General features: G+C 46.6%; 1 protein-coding gene and 1 pseudogene across 2 annotated transcripts in view; both read right to left on the bottom strand.

Moving 5' to 3' along the window:
• Positions 1-12,901, bottom strand: part of Man1a1 (mannosidase alpha class 1A member 1) — a 142,714-nt gene that overhangs the window by 127,813 nt on the left and 2,000 nt on the right. The window lies entirely within an intron of this gene.
• The window catches only part of LOC134472786 (large ribosomal subunit protein uL11-like), a 34,561-nt pseudogene extending 21,660 nt beyond the window's left edge, over positions 1-12,901 (bottom strand).

Here is a 12,901-nt window from a genome sequence, read left to right as displayed (position 1 = left end):
TGGGTGGAGAACTACCACCACAGAAACAAGCATGTGGAAATCCTGGGCTTCTTGACACACAGAGCCCAGCAACGTCTCACTGCAGAAGCCTCGGGAGGAAGGAGGAACAGCTCCTCCACACTGGCTCATCTGACTGTGCCACTGCTCACAACAGGGCTCTTTCCCAAATTTACGAACTTACAATTGCTTTCAAACATTTTGGAAACATTTAACAAGGCATGGAAAATAAAGAAAACACCTCTGATTTTAACCTTTTCTGGTTTCTGTACTATGAACGCCAAGCGGAACCAAACTTCTAAAGGCTGAAAAATACGGCTCTGGGGGCACAAAAAACTAGGAGCAGGTGACCAAAATGCTTTGCACCCAACCAAAAACACCTTACCTCTTCATATAATCAGTCTTTTATTAGTCTGTACTTTGCATTTTGACATGAAATAATTTAAATTATCAAAATAATACCACAGAGTAAATGTTTTCTATTATTTTAGATTCAATTCAAATAACCTAAACGTATTTCTTATGTTAATAAAATAATCACAATGTTTTTCTCTTCAGAAAGTCTGTAAGAGTACAATGTTCTAATAAACTTTGGAAACCTTAGCTGGTGTTCTGTTGCCTAATCTAATCCTCCCAGGCATAAACCACGAAGTTAATAAAGAGCAGATTAAAACCAACCAAGAACAAATTATTAATTCGGTTTTCCATTTCACTCTTCAATTCTTGTTCCAATGCATGAGGAGCCTCTGCTGCCAACACAGTCTACGCGCGGCGGCTCTCCCAGACAAGGCACAGCACTGCGAAAGCAGAAGGTGCCTCTAAGAGGAGAGACCACATGCCTGTTACTGAGCTAAAGGCACACAAAGGTGGAAACACTTTCTGCTTTTGTTTTACTAAGTCCCCGTCCCATTCCTGGGAAGTGTTTCTCCACATCTCCTTCCTCAGCCCCGCTTTCTCCTGTCCCCCCGGGCCAGGAAGTTAGAGGTAACTGGACACGGATGCATCTGCAGAGCTGCGCCACTCAGCACCCTCCTGCAGTTTCCCGGAGGACGAGCGCTACTTTGCAGGAAATCCACCAGAGCAAGGCACACGGTGCTCTCTTTCCCACCCCCGGAAGCTCGGATCTGGGCAGCAGCAAGAAAGAGGAAAGCAGCGCGGAGACACAAGATCCTGGTCGGTACAGCAACAGCGAAGCCAACAACACACCCCCCTCTTTCCTGGAAGTGACTTCCTGATTCAGAGTCCCATGCCAATGCTAGTCCCGGCCTCTAACTCCTGCCCACACCGCTGCTAATAAATACCACTGTTTACTGAGCAAGGCCACATGCCAGGCATGGTGCTGAGAGCCACATATTTTCTATCTAGATGCTTGTAGCAAATCCGCACAGGAGGGTGACTGGCCTCCTTTCAGGTGCAGAGGAAAGCTTGGAAGGTCTCCATGCCAGCACACTGCCTCCTCACCTAGGTTATGGGGAATTTTGGTTTTATACCTAAGCTGTGCCTTACCTTGGCTATATCTAAGATGCCTCTCTATAGCAGTTAATCTTAAAGATCAATTTGAGTAGATTAAGCGAATCCGGGATAGATGATGAGACCATGAGTGCTACATTCATCAGTAGATTAATCCAGCTCATGGCAGAACTGTTAGGAGTGGCTGGCGGGCGGAGGCTGGGGCTGCATTGAGGGGCACGTCTTCCCCCTCCCAGCCTCCGGGAGGTCAGCAGCTCTGCCATGGTGTTGCTGACCTGGTGCCAGCTGATCATGTACTGCTACCTCTGAAACCAAGAGCCGAATAAACTATTTCCTCTTTTACGCTGTGCATCGACATTTTGTCCTAAGAACGGGAAAGGTGATGAATACAATCACTTTCTCCTGCCAATTATGACCTAAGTTCCCATGGAATAAAACAGACGCTCTACCTTTAGGGAGTCTGAATTCAGTAGAAAGGTGGTCACACATGCAGGGAAGTATCAACAGAAAATCTGAAGACGGAGATCATAAACATCATGGGAACGTGGAGAAGGAGCCCACTCCAGGCTGCACACGTAGCTGGGGCTCCAGGAGAGCACCAACCAATGTAAGAGGACACTTTCTGTGAAGAACGAACAAAGCAAGCCCCTAAGTCAGGTGCCTTATGGAAACAGTGACAGAGTCTATTCCAGGAAGGACTAGGAGATTTGATGCGGGAAGCAAGACGAGCCAACTGTAAGAGCCGCGGACATCCTCCCGAAGGCAGGATGGGAAGCTGAGAAACAAGCCCAAGACTCTTCCTCCTCGAGGGACCAGAGGATGTCCTCACAGAAGAACAAGCCTATGGAATTCTGATTTCTCTATTAGAGGATTATACCTAACCTATGACTTCTTATTTCTGTGTTACAATAAGCATTACTTATTAAAATACTTTTGTTTCAGAAACTTTTCAAAAAGGAAAACAAAACTTACCGCACAAACTTTAGTTAGGTGTATCAAGAATAAAACTGAAATGTAAGAAAAATGCAGGTCTTATAAAATCCAGTCTACTATTCTAGAAAATAGCAGAAGTGAATAAGAACTCTAACTTACAGATTATATATCTGAAAAACAAAATCCTGAATGTATATATAAGGCAGACTGATTTCTCAATGAAAAAACAGAATTTATTCTAGAATGTGCTGACCTTTAAAAAAAACTCACAATTATCTATGTTTATTTCAAATCTTTAAATCAAATCTTCAAATCAACTCCAAAGCTTTTTAGGACACATTTTTACAGTCAGTTTACAACTCATCTGAGAAAACAAGCACAGTCTTCATGTTATAAACCATCCTGAAAAACAACTTTAAAATCTAAGGCCATTTTCGACATTCATTTCTTTACTCACTAGATCTCATCCTTAAGACTTTTGATTGCTATTTTTAAAAAAATCCAAGTCCCCCTGCACAGACAATGGCTGGTAGCTCATGAGATCAGGCAGGAACAAGGTGCCCAAAGGTGGCAGACCTCCTTGGAGTCTAGGTTACTCAAAAGGAGGTCACAGGAGCAGAGTGACGTGTGCTGCTGGATCTGTTTCAGAGCGTGCAGTCCTTTAAGAAGTATTTTCTGTGTCCTGTTCTGGGCACAGTACTCACTGTACTGGTAGATGCAGGCTGAATAGGTCCAGCTCTGAAGGTGACAGCTCTGAGACAGGCCACAGGTGATTAAGAGCCTGTGACACAGAAACCTGTACTCTCAGCGAGAACAAACAAGTTTCTCTACCCTGCACTGTGGTTTTATCTTATACTGATAGGATACTTAATCATAATTTTATTCACTCTACCTGCTAATGCAGCTTTCAACAATAGTTAATAAATCATCTTCACTTTCTATGCTCCTCATACCCACCGTCCCTTTAAGGCTACTGAGTTCTTCAGTGCGTGGCTCTATGTTAAGTAACCCCAGGAGGACTAACAGTGAGGAGAGCCAGGGTGTTTAATATGAGTGGATGTATGCAATTTACTAGACACATGCCAATTACAAAATAGCCTTTGTACCACAAAAGTTCCCTTTACATTTCCTAGTAAGAATTCCTTCTAAAATTACCGACTTGGCAAGTAGCTCCTTCAATCACGATAAAGATGGCTCAGGTACCCTAAGTGTGAGTTGGAAACCTGGAGTTGAATAGATACAAACTTGACAGTGCCAGTTGACTACAAAAACAGCAAGCCTCGGAGGTCAGCATCTTAACTGTTCTAAAATCACCATCAGCTCAAACCACAATTTATAAAAACAATACAGCATGTTTATGTCAATTGTTACTCATTATCTAATACTGTCTCCAAGCCAAATTTAAATAGTCCTGGCATTTGGCAGACATTTATGAACCAACCAAGGCCAGAATATAAACACGTATTGAAATGTGCAGTCTTGGCTATCCTAAAAATCCTGACTACGAAAACTTAATTTGAAAGTTATCCAAGAAAACCCCGAACCAACTAAAAACCAGAAATACTAAAGCCAATACTTTGTAAATCATGCTTCTTTTATTTAAAAGTAGAATACTCCTAAAATAGATGCATATTTATTCCATTTAAAACACCAAGGCCCTCTGATATACAAAAGATTAGCCTGCCTTTCAAACCTAAGAATTTATATTGTTATGAAACATTAGTAATGTGTCTCAGGTTAATTTCTCAATGAATGCACCTGGAAAACATAATGTTGAGTGGAAAAAAATCAGGCACACAAGGTCGACTATCACAGTTTCTGTTTTATGAGACACCCAAAATTCAAATAAAGAGCAAAACAGGGAGAGAGATCCTTCTCAAATGCACAGAGGACCCAGAAAAGGGAGGGAGAGAGGCAAGGGGAGGGGATAAGATAGTAACTAAGATGTGTTCCGTACACAGACCGACTTCCCAGAAAGAATGTAATTACGCATTAACAAAAATAAAAATTGAAAGAAGAACTCACCCTAGTAAGACTCAGCCTCTTCTGGCACCACTATGATTATTTTGAAATTCTACCTGGACCATCTTTGACATTTAACTATGATGTTAAAATAGGAAATCACCCAAATGCATTCTACACAGATAGGACCCTCCCATCTTCCCCTCTTCGGAGAGACAGATGCCTTCCTCGAGGAGCTGATGGAAGATGAGCTGGTGGGTGAGGGGCGGCAGAGCTCGCCGGGCCCTTCTCTTCAATCTCAGGTCTCAGCTGCTAGCTCTGCTCCCAATTCTGTCCCTTACCCACTTTCTTCCCTGCACAACTCGCAAGAGGAATGGCAGCTCATTGCCAGGGGAAAGATACAAGACCCTGTTTCATCACCTGTGGACGTAACAGATCTGGCTGGAGAGCATCATGGTTCTAGGAAACACGCGATGACTGGGGACTTACTCATTTCCACGTCTAGGAGTCCAAGGGGAAGCCCTGCTTACAGAAGCAGCAGGCAATGAAAAGTGAGACAAACTCACTAGACAAGGGTGCTTGTCTCAACTTTTTAAATTAAAGCTAGGAAATAACCTAACTGCTCAAATCTAAGGAACTGGTTAAGTGGTGATGCCAAAATACATAATGTATTTTGGTACCATAGAACAAAACACTAGAAAACACAGGTTGGGGGTGCAGCTCAGGGTACAGCGCTTGCCTGGCTGGTGTAAAGCCCTAAGTCTGATCTCAGCAAATGAAAAATAACACAAAACAAATATCCAGGGTGTGGTTGGATGGGGGAAGGATGAATACGTGTTACATAGAGAAGCAGCACATGTATCCTCTACAACAGGACCCTGGAGCTCGGCTTTGCTTTTTCCATACTGTGTACTTTCAAACTGTTTTCTAAAGCAAGTACTCATTTATAATAGAAAGAAAATGAAAGACACTTGCTTCTTCTACAGACTTGCTATCTGCCTTGTTAAGACACACCCAAGATGCTGCAGTTTGGGCTGGCCATCTTTTATCTTAGGCACAGTGGCACGGAGCCCTCAAGACTGGGCACCTAGGCATCCGTGCTGGCTCAGTCACTACCCGGGCTGTCCCCTGCCTTCATGCTCTGACAGGCAGTGAAGAAAGGCATCTTCTTAGTAGCCCCAGAAGAACTAAGGTCCGGGAACCAAATCCAAACACTAGCTCAGGGATCCAGACTGCTGCCCCAGTGCAAGCCAGTTGCTATGCGCTTTAACTTCTGGGACCTTCCTGTCCCAATCAAAGGCTCCCTGATGACCCAGAGGAGCCCTCCTAGGAGGGAACCACAGGACTCAGCAGGAATGGAGGCTCCAGCAGGGGAGTGCAGTCTTTGGTGGCAGAGTTGGCACCCCAACCTCTGTCATGCAGGGCCTGTGTCATCTGTTACCACCATCTCCTTTCTATGCCCATGAACCTTGAATAAGCTGGCTTCCCAAAAGCGTGGAGCAAGACTGTCCGAGAGACGGGTGCGGCTCCTGAGCCTCCTTGCCGGGACGGGGACCCATGCTCGGGTCCTGTCTCATAGCCTTCTCTGCTCACCTATCACCCTGGGCCTGTGCCAGGCCTGGACCACACTGAGTGTGCATGTGGGGGATGGCATGGCGTGGCCCGAGGGGCGAATGTGTGAAGTGGGGAGAGCAACTGACCAGCAAGCAGCAGGGTAAGATCCAGAGGAGACAGCAGAAAGGAGCCACTGGAATAGAGAAGTGGGACGGATACCGGCCACGTGTGATACATACACGCTTTCTCCCCACTCTGTGCCGCGCTTAGGGCAGCTGCCAGCACGCTCACAGCAGAAACCAGGGTGGTGCCTCTGAAAGAGTCTGAAGCCTTAACCTCTTCTGGTTTTCTTTCTCATACCTCATCACAGGAGTCTGTGCCAGGACTCCCAGGGTCAGCAGCCAGGACCCTCCGGGAACGGGAGGGCAATACTGTCTGCTCTGCACATCAGTAGCTTCCTGCCAGGGTTCCAAAGTGCAGATTCCCCCCATGGTGAAGGAGAGGGAAGCAGCTCTGGTCCTGGTCTCCTCGGACAGCGAAACTGCAAGAAGCCAACGCCCACTGGGCCTGCTGCTCATATGCAGGGCGGTACTGGGCCAAGGGCTTTCTGGCCGAGACTTCTGCACTGCCTGGTGCAGTGTGAAACTGGAGTTCAGTTCCTCTCCACTGTGGCGGACCAACGCACTCTGACAATCAGGTGATTACAGATTTCATCACAATTACATGATTTTGCCAAGTCAGAAATGCTTCTTCCTAAGTCTTCACACTTCTTAAAACCAATCTTCCAAAGACAAAGCAGATTAAGCTTGCTTTACTCCACCCATTTTTCTGTTACAAGGACTGATTTCAATGGGGCATTTGACTTGGAGAAAGTGCAGATTCTATTCTCCTGCATCTTCTGGAAGATGCAGACCCAAAGCTTGTAAGAACTTGACAGGAATCTGAGGAGATCAGAGCTGCCCACAGCACAGTCAAAGCATGGCTATCTGGAAAGATCAGTTTGACAAATCCGAAATGTACTATTTTAAATACTGAAACTTCACAGTGCTTTTCACTGCCTTCTGAAACTTCATTACCCACCTTCCAGACTTAGTGAACAGCACATCCAACAGCGTAGTCTTAGCTTGATGGCTTTTGGTGGTGACCACAGCACAATCATGACAGATACCACTTACCAGGCACCCACTGCATGTCTAACAGCCTCCTTCATGATGACCTCTGAGCCCTGGGACCCAACAGAGGGTACTGTGGTCACCCACATTTTACAAACCAGAAAACCAGAGTTCTGAGAGATTTGGTCATCGCAAACACAGTGTGTGGTAGGGGCCAGGTTCAGATCCAGGCAACTGAATCCAGAACGCCTCCCCACCTTGCAGTGAACAGACAAAGCAGGCGGGAAAGCATGGCCAGAGACCTCCGGCCCCTTGGGTGGAGGGAATGGCTGTGGACTGGAGTGGTTTCTGAAAAGCACATCTACTTTTGAGGAAAACAGCACTTTCAAGCTAGCTGTCAGTTCTGTTACCCGTGGTGCAATATGGGAAGAGCAGGTGTGTAGCCAGCTTGGAAAAGCCCCCCGCACCACAGCCTCCTCTCCTGGAGCCTTGCATGCTTACTATACACAGCAACCCTCTCTTTTTTCCCTTCCCCTTCTTCCCCACTCATCTTCATAATGTTTAACTGTTACAAATGCCTCTGTTCCTGAAGAGATACTGGTAAAGAGAAAAGGACAGTATCTCAAAATCCCCTGGGTGGCTTTAAAATAAGGAGTCTTCTAAACCACGCTTCTAGCGAGACTGTAAAGCTTATAACAGATTACACTGAGCCGAGATCAAACCTACTACACTGCAAATCGCATTGCGTGCTTTTTGCTGTCTGTATTAGGGTTTGCAGATCAATGAGCTGGATGCACCCCGATGTACACCTCAAGAGTCGTGTGCGGCAGGCCAGCTCTGGGTAACAGGGAGGAGGATTCTCTTAAGGATCAGGACCTCCATTCCAAACTCAGCTCTGCCACTAGGTGGGGATGCAATTTCTACAAAAAACCATTAGGTGTCTGGCTGCATCCACTGTAAAATGAATGAATGGCCACATGTAAGGTTTCATCAGGTGTAACACTTTTATGCCTTCAAGTATAATGATTAGAAGCAGAATTTAAAGTTACCATTTTATGGGATATTGTTATTAACAGATTAAAAAATTGCAGTTCGTGTACAGGGTTTTACACAGGACTGGGGGAGTCAGTCACAGCGTTCGAGAACTGCACACCAAGCAGAGTGTTGGCCAGGAACGCTGAGGAAAAGGTAAAGCTTACTTCCCCCAAGAGCAGATCTCCTCACCAAGCTGTAAAACGGTGCTCCCTAATTAGAGCACAGTTCAAACTGCCAATGATCTCCTAGTATCTCAGGCCTGCAGGGCCACTCCCATTTTGACCAAACAGCTCATCTTTGCCAAACACGCACATATGATGATTTCCAGGGTATAAAGAAATTAGAAGCCCAAAGGCATGCTCCTGGAGAGGGGACGTAAACAAGTCTTATGCAATTCCAACCCCCGTGTGTGTGAGCCTTCATCCTTCACATAGCTGTGTAAATATTTCTTCCCTCTGACTTTGGATATGCGCTTAAAGCTCCCTTTAATAAAGAAGTGGACCGCCTTAGTGAATGAAATAGTTATACTAGCACCAGTGTCTCAGAATAGCTCATTAGCTCACGTGAGAAGTAGAGGTGTGCTGGCTTGGAAATGCCAAATTTTTAAACCTCCTAACTCTGATTAAGTTCTAAGCCGTCTACACAGCTCCTCTACATAAATACTAGTTGCCTGATGGGAGGAAGGCAGACTACTCCTCTTGGCGAAATTATAATTGTTTACAGAAAATTAAGCTGAACACAATTAGCTACCCATTAACAGCCCCTTCTTGCTTCTGCATGGTAATGTGCGGAAGCCAGTCTCTGCTGCTGTACTGACACTGTCAACAACTTTCTGTCTAAGGTGGAAGCGTCCTGTGCACAGCCTGTGGCCCTGCCCTCTGGGAGGAGGCTGAGCGGGGCTGCACCTGCCAGCCTGGGCCCCATGCAGCATGGAGCTGGGGTGGTGGAGTGGTGAGAACCCCAGCAACTCAGTCAAATCAGGTTTTCGGGCTGGAGCTTTTGTGACTTGGTAAATGTGAGTTTCCCAGCAGAGCGCAAAGAATGGGCTGTGTATGTATAGTACTGTGAAAAGTGTTCTGCCCTGCTTTGGCCTGCCACGCAGATTATTCCCACTCTGCTCCTTCCACAAGGACTCATGGCAGACGGTCACTGTAAATAACATTCTGTTCTCAAGCCTGCTATAAAAAGGAGTAGAATATACTTTAACCATTAGCCATCAATATTGGAGTTCTAAAAAAATTTGAGTATGCAAATAAATATGGAACCAAGCAAAAAGGAAAGCCTTTTTCAGAGACACTGATTCTTGCCACTGCACCGATGCCAGGCCTCAAGCCTTCAGTGCCCACCCAGGCCAGCAGTCTGCAGATCCCACCGCCCACCACTGGGACTCTGAGGGGAGAAGGGACAGTCTGCCTAGGTGCTCAGCACAGCTCCAGCGAGATACAGGAAACAGAAAATAAATATTCTCCAAACTGGATAGCACCCCAATCCTTAAAGGTCAGAGCAGGCTCTGTGTGTAACCCCCCCCCCAAAAAAAGCTAAAAATACTTCATAATTTTTTTTAAAGGGGCAAGCATAGAGAGGAAATGGACTATAGTAAGTGTTTCATTATTCCTACACTGTTTTATCAGATCACCTTTTTATTAAAATGTTTTGTTATGTTCCTCACAGTGCCATTGTTGATGTCATCTATGATGCCATGAGGGTGCCAGGTGTCCACACTGCAGCTGACATACTGGGAAGTCCCCAGGATTTAGTGGTTCTGGAGAGTTCTCTGGCTACACACCGGTGCTGCATCTGTCGGCAATGTTGACAATCTCATTAAAACAGTATTTCCATTGTGTTTAATGTTTTTCTGCTTTCTTCTGTCTCTCGGCAGCTCCTTGAGGGCTTTGATGATCAGGGCAGAGGCAGAGGGCACCACCTCAGTCTGAGCCTGTCTGTTCTGAATGGTCAGCTTTACTGTATCAGATCCTTCGGGTGACCAGTCGCTTTGGCAATGTTATCACCCATTTTTTTGGAGACAGACCCAAGGGGCCGATCTTGGGGGCCAGGGCAGATGTGGTGCTGACATCACCACTGTTGCACCACAGGTACATAACTGATCTCGCTGGTGAGAACTTGGGCGGCATGGTGGAGGCAGCTGGTGTCGGATGAACCCGGATTCCCAAAGACCGAAGAAAGCTGACCTTAGCCTCCTTCTAGCTGAAAGCTGAAAAGCTCCTACACTGTTTTTTAAAGCTAAAACCAACTAGACTACAATTTTAAGAAGACCAAATTCATGAAAATAAATACATACTCTGTATATATTATAGTGCAGGGAAATTCCAGAGTCAATGTATTTACAAAGTTTTCAGAAGGGAGGGGTAAGGAAAAATCTTAATTTTCATTTGAAATTTCACTCCCGAGATTTACCATTCATCAAATGAGTCCTGGAGCTCAGCTTTCTGGGAAGGGGGGCGGTCAACGTCCCACTTGGTGCTAACAGAGACTCCCCCGTGGCACACATGTTTGGTAACAACCCCCTGCAGCAGCAGGGACACCATGGTGCCAGCATCACAGGAAACAGGACTGACTGCCTCTGAACTGCATTTATGAGTTTGACTCAGTCACAGCTCAGGCCCTGGTCATGTTAGACCTGCTCTACCATCTTAAGTTCTAGCTGTGACAGTGTCAGCACATCTGGGCGTGACAGAAACCTGAGCATAAGGAGAACTAGAAAATACAGGATAGGCAAGAACAGCACCAAGACAAAGCTCGCCCAGTCCATAACCAGGACCCACTGTAACACCTGAACCTGAATCTACACACAGCCAGGGCTTTATTCAACACAAGCAACCACTGGGCCTCCTCCACTCATGGCACCCCTCCCGAGGGGCACGCCTGCAAAGGAGACATCTGCTTACACTAATCTGATGGCAAGTCAGAATTCATTTCCTCCCATCAGCCTTGGACTGGCCACTGAAGCTAACTGTGCTGACTCTTTTGGGTTCCTGCAATAGGGAGTTTTAAGTTTCACTACTTTATGCAAGATTCAGATGCTGGCACCACACTTACACAGAGGCTCTGTAAATTCCCTTTACATGATAGGTTGCAGCTTTTGATTTAGAGACACAGACAGGGAGGGTCTGGTAAGGATGGAGATGTGTGGCTTTAACATTGCCATCCTGAGCAGACAGCTACGGTCCCAACACTTCTCCAAATGCCCTTTTATAATATCACTGCTGCTCAGTACCAGGCTTCCATTTAAAATCTCCTCAGCCCTTTGTGATCTGACTAGCTGAAGCTCACGTGATTCCAGAGGCATAAAATGCATGAATTACTCTTCAAACTTAAAGGGAAACACAAGCAGATGCAGATCATCTGGGGTTAACTTGCTCTGGTCAGATGATGTGTCTCAGGAGCCCAGGAGGCGAGGACAGGAGAAGGGCAGAGCTTCATTCCAACCCCCTGGTTTGGCAGCACTGCTAGGATGTCACAGAGAAGGAAAATGCAGAAGGGAATCTGTCTCCCAGCCTCGGGTCTGTGCCTGAGGAGGGCTCTCCCAGAAGCAGAGAGCTAGACTTTCACAGGAAGCCCTGGCCTGGGAGAGAGGAAAGCACTCTTCCTAGACCTAAGCAACCCAAATCTACTCTAAGTTGCTCAGTGACAGCTTAACCAAATTCACCTGGTCTTATGTGAAGTCACAATCCTATGACAATCAGTCTGCTTCCATCCTGGAGCTGCTTATGCTATATGCATCTTTACTGCTTCAAATTCTGATTCTTCTGTGAAACTGGACTGGGACTCTTCCTTTCATGATACAAGATTTATCTTCAGGGAGACTGCATTGTTTTATAAATTGGTCTAGACAGAGACAGCGACAGAGGGACACTTCCATTCACAGTGCATTTGAGAAAACTGAATCATGATTGGGGAGGGCATGAGTCCAGTGCCTACAGTTCTTGATTCTGGGTAAGATCCAGTCTGGGGGCAGTTCTACAGGGGCTCTGTCCACAGACAGCACGGTAGCAGGAGTCTGGGAGAAGCCCATCTTCCTGACTCAAGTCCCGGGCAGGTTCTGGAGCTCCGGGACCTTGTATTTTTCTCTTTGGGATGACAGCCTGAAATGATTTTTAAGACTTCCTTCAGCCCTGAGTTGGTTATGAACTAATCACATGTTACAAGGGCCAACTGAAAATTACGAGAGAAATTACAGAGGACTTAATCTAAGTCCATGTCCCGGGGTAAGTTTGTAGTCCTCGTGCTGCTATGGAGACCGACCTGTTGCATCACGTGGAACACTGTTTTAGACCTTGCCTGAGAAAGGCAAGAGACGCTGGCTGGCTTTGTTCATTTTCTTTTTTTCTTTTTCTTTCTTAATTTCTTTCTTTCTTTCTTTCTTTCTTTTTTTTTTTTTTAAGTAAACAGTAGTGCTGTGCTGGGACGTTCTCTAGTTTCACCTCTGGAGTTCCTAAACGCACACAAAACGCCATCTGGCAGTTTGGAGCCTCAGGTCTGCGCCCGGGCGCGTGGCTCCGGGCAAGCGCCTCTCCCTCGCCTGCGCCTGACCCTTCTCTGCGCTAGCTGCGAGATGCGCTCCAAAGCCACCTCCAGACCTGAGGCGGGGTGGGGCTCAGCGCCTCGGGGTTGCCGTCCCTAGGGACAATAAACCCTACAGCAGCCAGGGCAGAAGTTCACCCGTCCCTCCCGCCGCTCGCTAGGGCTCTAGCGCACCCAGCCCAGACCCTAAATGGTACTGGCCACCTGGAGGCTGCAAAGGCAAAGCGAAAGAGGCACCAACTGCGCGCCTGGCGGGGGACGCGTCCCGCCTCGCAGCCCAGCACCCGCCCCGCCCC

The sequence above is a fragment of the Cavia porcellus genome, unplaced genomic scaffold (assembly GCF_034190915.1).
Source record: "Cavia porcellus strain 051 isolate PalLab524CR breed Dunkin Hartley unplaced genomic scaffold, mCavPor4.1 scaffold_24, whole genome shotgun sequence".
Taxonomy (NCBI): Eukaryota; Metazoa; Chordata; class Mammalia; order Rodentia; family Caviidae; genus Cavia; species Cavia porcellus.
The sequence above is the reverse complement of the archived record's forward strand: the minus strand, read 5'-3'. Positions and strand labels throughout refer to the sequence as shown.